This window comes from Adiantum capillus-veneris, chromosome 14, assembly GCF_014529385.1.
Source record: "Adiantum capillus-veneris isolate H3 chromosome 14, ASM1452938v2, whole genome shotgun sequence".
In the NCBI taxonomy this organism is placed as follows: domain Eukaryota; kingdom Viridiplantae; phylum Streptophyta; class Polypodiopsida; order Polypodiales; family Pteridaceae; genus Adiantum; species Adiantum capillus-veneris.
Genome location: NC_140944.1, coordinates 124,923,435 through 124,933,561, shown reverse-complemented (window position 1 = coordinate 124,933,561; position 10,127 = coordinate 124,923,435). Strand labels below are relative to the sequence as shown.

At 41.0% G+C, this 10,127-nt stretch overlaps 1 pseudogene; it reads left to right on the top strand.

Moving 5' to 3' along the window:
* The first annotated feature begins 4,631 nt into the window (after positions 1 to 4,631).
* On the top strand, positions 4,632 to 6,503 carry LOC147443081 (putative xyloglucan 6-xylosyltransferase 5 pseudogene; annotated as a pseudogene).
* The last annotated feature ends 3,624 nt before the right edge of the window (positions 6,504 to 10,127 follow it).

The window sequence follows — 10,127 nt, the reverse complement described above, 5'->3', positions numbered from 1 at the left end:
GCACTGCAAACAGACTAGGTCCGTGCACTTACCATTGGGTCAAAAGCGAGTTGAACCTCTAGATTTAGTGCATAGTGATGTTTGTGGTCCTATGTCAACCAAATATCTAGGGGGGGGGGGGCAGCTATTTTAGATGACTCTACTTGAAAGGTGTGGGCATATCTTTTGAAACATAAGGATCAAGTTCTTCTTGTGTTCCAAAAATTTTTAGCACTCGTTGAGAATTAGTCTGGCAAGAAACTCAAGAGGTTGCGAACTGACAACGGTGAAGAGTATGTCTCTAAGGAGTTTGACAATTTATGTGCTTAAAGGGGGATTAAAAGGCAGTTTACTGCACCATACACACTAGCTCAGAATGGAGTTGCTGAGCGCATGAATCGTACGATTCAGGAAAGAGTCATAGCCATGCTTTCTAGGGCAAATCTCACACGAGGCTTTTGGGCAGAAGCCGTCTTGACTACAATGCACATTATAAATCGTTCGCCTAGTACGCCATTGAATTATGAGATTCCAAAAGAGTTATGGTCTAAACATAAGCCCCACTATGACCATCTACGTGTTTTTGGTTGTGAAGCTTATGCTCATGTGCCTAAACAACTTCGACAGAAGTTAGAGCCAAAGTCACACAAATGTATTTTCATTGGATATGGTGCAGATGGACAGATGGGATATCGTCTCTGGCAATCCGAATCTCATCGAGTCATCCGTAGTTCAAATGTGATCTTCAATGAGTCAAAGAGGCATAAATAATCTATCAAGGAGATATAGATTCGGAGAGTCACTTTTGAGGATGTTGCCTCAGAGACAGTGAAATCAACTCAGCAGACTAGTGATGTACCTTCCACTAGCAATGCTCTAGAGGGAGCGGATAGCAATGGTCAAGGAGTGAGACGGTCTACTAGAGTCTTTCGTCCACCTGCACGTTTCGAGCCAGGTCTTTATTACATGATCTTGACCGATTGCGGTGAGCCAAGCTGCTACCAAGAAGCCATGATGACGGATGATGTGGTGAAGTGGGAGCAGGATATGGAATCTGAGTATCACTCGATTCTGGCTAAAGACACTTGGGACTTGGTAGAACTGCCAAATGATGTGAAATCTTTACCTTGCAAATGGGTTTACAAGAAGAAATTTACCTCAGGTGATCCAAATCCAAAGTACAAGGCTAGACTTGTAGCCAAAGGGTTCAAACAGCAAAAGGGAGTCGATTTTGATGAAATCTTCTCGCCCGTGGTCAAGATGACAATGCTTAGAACCGTACTTGGTCTTGTAGCGATTGAGGACATGGAACTTGTCCAAATGGATGTGAAGACAACATTTCTTCACGGGGATCGATGATGAGGATGTTTACATGCAACAGCCTAAAGGGTTAGTTCAGGAGAACGCATCTCATGAGGAGCTAGTATGTAAGCTCAAAAAGGCACTTTATGGCTTAAAGCAGGGTTCAAGGCAATGGTATCATAAATTTGATGCATGTATCAGGTCTCAAGGATATAAAAGGAGAGAAGAGGATCACTGCTTGTACACAAGAAAGCTAGATGATGGCTCGATGATCATTCTAGTTTTGTATGTTGATGACATGCTTATAGCTGGGAAATCCATTGCGAAAATTGCCAACTTGAAGAAAACACTTAGCAATAATTTTGGAATGAAAGATTTGGGGGATGCTACACACTTTCTTGGCATGCAAATCAGAAGAGATCGCAAACATCATATTCTTGAGTTATCTCAGGAAACATACATTGAGAAAGTTTTGCAGTGTTTCAATATGCAGGGGGGAAAGCATTGAGTATCCCAATGCAGGCATTCTTGAAACTCAGCAAGGAAGATGCACCCAAATCTGATGTTGAGCGAGCTGAAATGGCTAAGGTACCATATTCTTCAGCAGTGGGCAGTCTCATGTATTCTATGGTGGCCACAAGACTAGACATTGCTTTTGCAGTGGGAGTAGTGAGCCGATATATGGCAAATCCTGGCAGCAAGCATTAGGAAGCAGTGAAGCACATTCTTAGGTACCTCAAAGGTACGATCGGTAGATGTTTACACTTCGAGAATAGTGATGCATCCATCGTGGGTTATGCGGATGCAGACTATGTGGGTTGTGTTGACAATAGGAGATCGACATCTGGCTATGTGTAAACATCGGTAGATGTTTACACTTCGAGAACAGTGATGCATCCATCGTGGGTTATGCGGATGCAGACTATGTGGGTTGTGTTGACAATAGGAGATCGACATCTGGCTATGTCTTCATATTTGCTGGAGCAGCATTATCTTGGAGATCATGTCTTCAAGATTGTACGTCGTCTTCCACTACGGAAGCAAAGTACGTTGCATTGTCGGATGCAAGTAAAGAGGCTGTATGGCTATCTCGCTTGGTCAGAAATCTTGGCATTGATGAGACTCTAGTGATATATTGTGATAGTCAGAGTGCTCTTGCATTGGCAAGGAATCCCGTGTTTCACTCCAAATCGAAACACATTGAAGTCAGGTATCATCTCGTGAGAGATTTCTTGGCCAAAAAGCTCATTGATTTGGTCAACGTACACACTGATGACAACCCAAGAGATGCTTTGACGAAAGGCTTAGCTTTGGAGCAGTTTACACATTGCAGTGAGTTGATGGGTATAGGTTGAAGCCACTATATTGCTTCACGATTGTACATACCAAGTCACTTGGGCTGCGTTGGCCTCCTTCAAGTGGGAGTTTATTGGGATTCAAGCCAACTGACCGGACATCCCACTTACTACTAACCCATCTACTAACATAACCATTATACACTTATTATTTAATACAACAGAATAAGGAGCTACAAAAACAGGATAACGTTGCTGTGCGCTCCACCCAAACCAGGTCTCTCTCTCTCTCTGCTCTCGCATTTGCACTCGCACACGCTTCCCGCGGCACCTTCAAGAACCATTTACCAATTTTTTTTTTAACATACATACAATCATCATCAAAGCACACACATATCTGAGAGAGAGAGAGAGAGAGAGAGAGAGATGACGATGGAGAAGAAGAAGCTTGGGTGGTAGCGAGAGAGAACAAAGTTGAGAAGGGAGAGAATCTTTTTGGAACCTGTTCGCCGCCAAATTCTAAAAACCACTCGCCGAAAAATGCTCGCCAAAAAATTACGTCCTGGGCATACATGATGCATTGGAACATGATGCATGTTTATGATGTACAACTACGTCTTGTGGATGATGGTGCATCTTCTAGCAATTCAGTCGCTAAAGTTGTTTTGCCTACTACTAAACGATCACATTGGAATGCTACAGATGTATAAGCTAATGATTTGATTGCGCTTTTTGTTAAGTGTTCCATTACTCCACACATATTCTCAGCACAAACAACAAAATAGACATGCAAGAGGCCAACTTCTTTGTATGCCAGTACAAATTTGGAAAAAGGTTCTTACCTACAAAAAGAGCGAGAGTCCAAGGTTATGCACGAGAAGAATGATATGGTCATATTTCTTTCAGGGATTAAAGATCTCAATGAGTAGTTGATTTCCATTGGTGGGATCATTCCTCAGACAATCCTTGATGCTTTGCAGATTCTAATCAAATTTTTTTATTCCACATTTAGGCTTGTGACAGAGAATACACCCAATGATGTAAATTTTGGTATTTTTTTCTTTGTATTGTTGTAAGAGGCCCAAATATAGGAAAAATAGAGCTAAGCAACATGCTATTGAACATGGATTTGTGGCTACATAACAAAAGAAGAATTCCATTGTTGCCACTTCCAATGCTTGTGTCGGTAGCAAGCCCGCCCTCACAACTACTACTTCTTCAAACAACAATAGTAGGTATGGGAATTTTGGTGATAAAGGCAAAAAGAAGTTGAAATGTCAATATTGTAGGGCAAATGATAATCTCATCAGTCAATGCCATAAGCTTAAGGCTAAAGAGGCACGAAAGAAAGAGGCATGAAGCCATTATAGGTGCTTCTACCAATGCAAAACTGACAAAAGTTATCCAAGATGCAGAATGAGCTTTTATTACTCAATGTCAATATGACCCATTTGTTCATGATACATGTATTGCCAAATTTATGGATCATATGTGGTAGTTTGACAATGGTGGAACTAAGCACATTACGTCTCTTCATGATTTGTTCACTTCTCTTGAGATTGTCTCTATCCGGAATACTGCTACATGTTCCAACAATGCTTCTTATCCAATTCAACAAATTGAAAAGATTGTGCTTACTGCTATAGGTGGTAGCTCCTTCACACTATGTACCTAAGATCACAAAGGAAAAAAGATAGCCATTTGCGGGTCTCGTCTTCGCTATGATTGTCACTCAACTGACCTACCCATTCACCCTCCATAGAGAAGAGTTGCCGTGTGACAACATTGTGGTATTTGACATGAGACATTGTTTTGCTTTAAGCGCCGGGTGGTGGGACGGGGTCCATGGCATCTTTTGCCCATTTTTCACTTCTTATGAGGCATATTCTCTTGAATGTGGTGTCCAAAGCACTAGGTATTGTATACTCTCTCTCTCTCTCTCTCTCTCTCTCTCTCTCTCTCTCTCTCTCTCGGGTCTCCTTGGTCCAAAAGCACTATTGTATGATGTCTCTCTCCTTCTCTCTCTTCAGATTGGAGGTAGGCGGGAGTCATTGGCAGACGGTGCGGTCAGTGTTGCTCTCGAGGAGGAGTTCTTGGGTCAAAAGGTTTTGAGTAGTCATGAGACAGCAAGCGTTCACACACCGCCAAGCCGGTCATGGCGTTATTTAAATCCTGAAACAACGGTTCCTCTGCTGGTAACCTCGTAAGAACTCATCGCGCTGAGTCCCGCCCTTGTCTTCTGACATAGGTTTCAAGTGTGGTGAAGTACGTACACACACACACACACACACACACACACACAGAGGCCAATTCCTGCATTTGGGTCTGTTGTCGCCTCAACTACCTCATTTGGGTACCCCTCACAATGAGGGATAGCCTCATGAAGGGGGTACCCACCATGCGCTCTGCGCTTGTCTACAAGCACAGCAGGAGCCCTTCCAAAGGCAAGCAAATCTACAGGTACATTGACAACATAAAGATCACTTTATTATGTGGATTTGTCACCATTCTGGTGCTTCGTGGCACCATAGGCTTGGGCAATGCCGGTGTGCCTTCGTCAGATTCGGATGATCTCATGCTTGAGATGCCCGCTCATGGAAGTAAACTTGTGGACGGAAAGGACATAGATGCAGAAGAGGAAGATGAGTTAGATCTCGAGCTGGATCTCAACCAGACTTACAGTATGGGTGCGAAAATTGAGGACTGGGACAAACAGCGGCATTCTTGGCTTCTTGAAAACCCAGAGCTTGCACTCTCTTCTACCGGAAAGCCCCGCATCTTGTTGGTCACAGGCTCCCCCCCTAAGCCTTGCGACAACCCCGCTGGAGATCATTACCTTCTCAAATCCATAAAAAACAAGATAGATTACTGCCGCCTTCATGGCATTGACATCTTTTATAACTTGGCTCACTTGGATGCAGAGATGGCAGGGTACTGGTCGAAGCTTCCGCTTGTCCGAAAACTCATGCTCGCTCATCCGGAGATGGAGTGGATTTGGTGGATGGACAGTGATGCAATGCTCACAGACATGGTTTTTGAGCTTCCTTTGGAGAAGTACAAAAACTACAACTTTATTTTGCATGGTTGGGAGAAGGAGATTTACGAGAAGAAGACGTGGGTTGGGCTAAATACAGGTAGTTTGCTCATAAGAAATTGTCAGTGGACGCTGGATCTGCTTGATACATGGGCACCGATGGGACCGAAAGGCAAGATAAGAGAGGAGGCAGGGAAGGTTCTTACAGATGCATTGGTGGGGCGCCCAGCATTCGAAGCTGATGACCAATCAGCTCTCATCTACCTCCTGATCACTCAGAAAGATAAGTGGGGGAGTAAAGTGTTTCTAGAAAACTCGTATTATCTACATGGTTACTGGGTTGCCATAGTGGAGCGATATGAGGAAAATATTCAGAAGTATCGGCCTGGTTATGGGGATGAGAGGTGGCCTTTTGTGACACATTTTGTAGGTTGCAAACCATGTGGCAGCTACGGCGATTATTCTGTCGAGAGATGCTTAAAGCAGATGGAGAGAGCTTTTAATTTTGGAGACAATCAGATACTTCAGATATATGGGTTTCAGCATAGGTCACTGGGCACGTTCAAAGTTAAGAGAACAAACAATGATACAGATCGACCACTTGAGACTCCCGATGTCCTTAATTTACTGCATTCTTCATTTAGTCAACCAACATGGCAATCTGTTCACTGAAAAACATACAACCGTTGTTTAGGGAGAGATACAAAACAGAATAGTCTGGTGATAAAAGAAAGCAAAGATACAAATACACATTGCCTGGGTGAGAGCTTGGCCCTTGTTGTTCATTGCCACCGTCGGACTTATCGTCCCATGGTATGTAAGTTTTTCTGTGCTCTTGCAACCTTTACTGTTTACACAACTTTTCCAAACTAATTTTGATTGCCGTTCCTGTCTCCGAGCTGCATGCATTTCCTGTATGTTATGTATACGTGTGCATTGCCCTGATTTTTGAATGAAATTATTGCTCATGACAACACAATTTTGTTTTTCTTTAAAGTTCTTGAATGTGGGTGGGGCTTGTGTTAATTACATGCCAGATAATTCTTCAAGCGACATGCTTTTAAGGTTGATCATTGTTTTGAAGGTCTTTTAACATGACGTTAAGAGGGTGTGAAATAGTGAGCATATGTTCAATGGAGTATATATACTGTGACTTAGCTTGAAGCACCTTCTTTGGGACCCACATTTGCCTTTTTTGCGTTGTCCTTTACCCACTGAGGATCATTAACTCCATGTATATTTATGTACTAATGTGTGTGTTTTTTTTTGGCTTTTAAGTTATTCTCAAAGAAACTGAGGACAAGATAGAGCCAGACTCGACTATAAAGCGGAAGTATCTTTTTTAGATGAACGTGAAGTTTTTCAACACTTCCAATTCTATGTGATTTACTTTTATAATCATTTTGGATTTGATTAATTACAAATGCTGCCGAAAGTTTTTGTGTAGTCCCTCGCCAACCTTTTAGCATTTTGTGCATTCAGCTGAAGTATTGGATCTTTCAAATCTCTCTTTCGTCTGTAGCAATTACCATTTTGTTCGGTGATAGTTTGTTCTTTCGCTTGCCCTGGATCTACAACCTTTAGGTGAGGTGCTCTCATACTAGTCAATGCACTTTGATGCTCTTCATTATTGCCTTTAGTGAATCCTGTGATATGTAGTTTGAGAATTTGCATAGGTTTGTCTTTGTTTGAAAGTTAGTAAATATGGTTAGAACTGCTCCTTTTTGGCCTTAATGCCCTGTTAGCTAGTGAGCGATTTTGCTCTTGTGATTGCTTGCATTTGTGCAACAGACCTTCTAAAGGGGTTTATAGAGCACTGGCACGAGACAGCTGTACACGATGCATGCAGTCTTTCAGTCATTCTCAGCGGAAAGGTGTTTTGGGGTTTGGCATTGGCACGAGACAGCTGTACACGATGCATGCAGTCTTTCAGTCATTCTCAGCGGAAAGGTGTTTTGGGGTTTGGCATTGGCCTTCAGTTTTGGTCCTCAATTAAGGTCTTGTTATGATCTACACAAATCCAGTAGGGCTCCTTAGTTTGTTGGCATTGCCTTTCGGCAGTAACAGAGGGTGTATGCTGAGGGAGCTTCAGCAGGACTAAAGCTAATCTGTTTTTAAAGTTATGGTTATTATTATGCCATCTTAAATTCTTTAACATTTCTCAACTTGTTTATTGATTTATTCATTAAAACAAAAGCGTATGGAGACAAATGTCGCAATCTCTCAAGAAATGAGTGCAAAAGGTCTTGGTCTTTTCAACATCTAGATTTAGCGTTTAAGAACAAACAATGATATGAAGGTATCCACCTCCTTACCTTCAAAGCTAAAATAACCTAGCTTTGCTTGGTTGGCCTTGCCAAAGAGATTTGTTGATATGGTTTAGTATTGATGTGTTGATATAGTTTAGTATCGATGTTGTGTTGTTGCGAATTGGAAACAATTTGTTTACAGACAATAGATTATAGTGTAGAAATACACAAATTAACTTTGGACTATTGACCAGTGTCCATTGCGCGTCATACAAAAGTGCCTTACTGAAGTATGGTAAGAGTCGGCAGTGAAAATTATAAGGAATGCAAGTCGTGCCCTACCCAGTAGTTTAATTGTGCCGTCCAAAAAAAACATACTGGAGATTTGGATATTGATAACAAAGCTTTACGACTTCTTGACATGGAGTTTTGTTTGTTAGTTTGTAGACGCTTCATTGTCAATTTGCTGCTCTTATGGATTGCTCTAAACAATCCATTTTTTAGCTTCTAATAGGAAGACTTTGTCTTTGCTTCTATATTGATAGCCTTTGGTTTACTTACCAAAGCATACTTTGTTCACTTTGCCATGCCATACACAGAGTCCCTACACCATGAAGTTCCTTTGTGAGATACCACTCTTTTGTTTATGGCATGGGATCTTCTCAAGGACGAGTCAAATCCTCTGGGTTGGAATCAAGTGTGGCTCTTTGTTGTAGCTCTCGCAACTCTCTCCTCTCTTTGGCTAAAGCATAGTGTCATTGCAACTCTATGAATTGTACCATGTAGATACAATTTTTGCAAGTGGCACATCAATGGAGTATCTTTGTTGCTCTCTTGAGAAGGGTGGTTCATCTTCATTGAGCTCAATTTCAAGCTCCTCTTTAGCACTTTCGTCTTGATATGATAGTCTGGATTGTTAAAGTTTATAGCATCTCAAGTGAAAAGCCCAATGTGATCCCAATAAACAATGGTCTACAACATCTCTTAAGGTTTAAGAAGAACCTCCTATCAAAAAATTAGCATTTACATTTGAAAATATCATAGAAATAGCAAATCAAGACCCAAAACCGTAAACATGAACCTTCACCAAACTAACAATTAATACATTCAAAAGATAGAGCAAGAGAGAGAAACACAATGCAATTAATGGAACTTGATTTAAAGTATTGAATTGTAAGATATGTTGATTGCAAAGTAGCTCTGTCCACTTCTCTACTTCACACATATAGAGAGTTCTCTTCCATCTTCTTAATAAGTGACTTTATACCTAGGGCTTCTAAAAAATGATCTCTAAGTTCAATTTTTGTGGGCAATACACATTTACAACAGAGGTAAGTGGAACAATCCACTTGCATCATAATTTGTGATCTTCATCTATATTTACAATCTATAGAATTAGAATAGGATTACAAATGAGGACTTTAGCAAAAATTGGCTATAGAGGGTATCCATTGTTAGTATCTCCAAATACTCTCCCTTCTTAGTTCGTGTCGTCCCTTGACACGACCAGGTGCAAACTTGTGTTCAAGTTGGTCAGCTTTGGGTGAAGAGCTTCAAATCTTGAGTGATTGCTATCTTGGTGTGTTCTTATTGATCCAAACATTGTTTGTCGTCAAAAAATCTTGTAAGGTACATGCAAAACTAAGCACAAACCAAGTGATTGAAATCCACTTTTTGCTTCGATGATCATGACTTGACCATTAAAAAAATTTGAACTTAACTTGAGCAATTTCAATCCAAATTTGGACAAACTTCACTTGTAGACTTAAACTAGCCTTATGAACAAGTGTATAGAGGTGATAATGGGCTTGGGTCATGGATCACGATCCATTATTTTTGGCAAATTTGACTTTTGATTATATGGTTTGAATCAGCATGATTAGTAGATCATTTGGGCAAGATCTTTTTTGAAATTGGATCATTGTTTTGGATTTCATACTAGATTTTGTAAAGTTGAGGGCTATAAGTCAAGGTTTGGCTTTTAGCTATGGTTTTGACTTCCAAACAAGAAAAGATCATAGGCATGGCTTGGCTTGTCTTGACACTTTAGATCAGTGTTGTGTGGTCATGTTTTGCAAAGGATTAAAAACATGGATCACAATCCATCATGAATGCTACTCTAAAAGTGCCCCCATAACCTTAACATCCTTGTGGGTGTTACCTATTTTTAAGAGCTATTTCTTCACAGCTTACAAGTTTGAAACCGAAACCTTTTTCCCTCTTCATATGGATTTGCGATCTTTTACTCCCCGATGTGGGATTATGCCT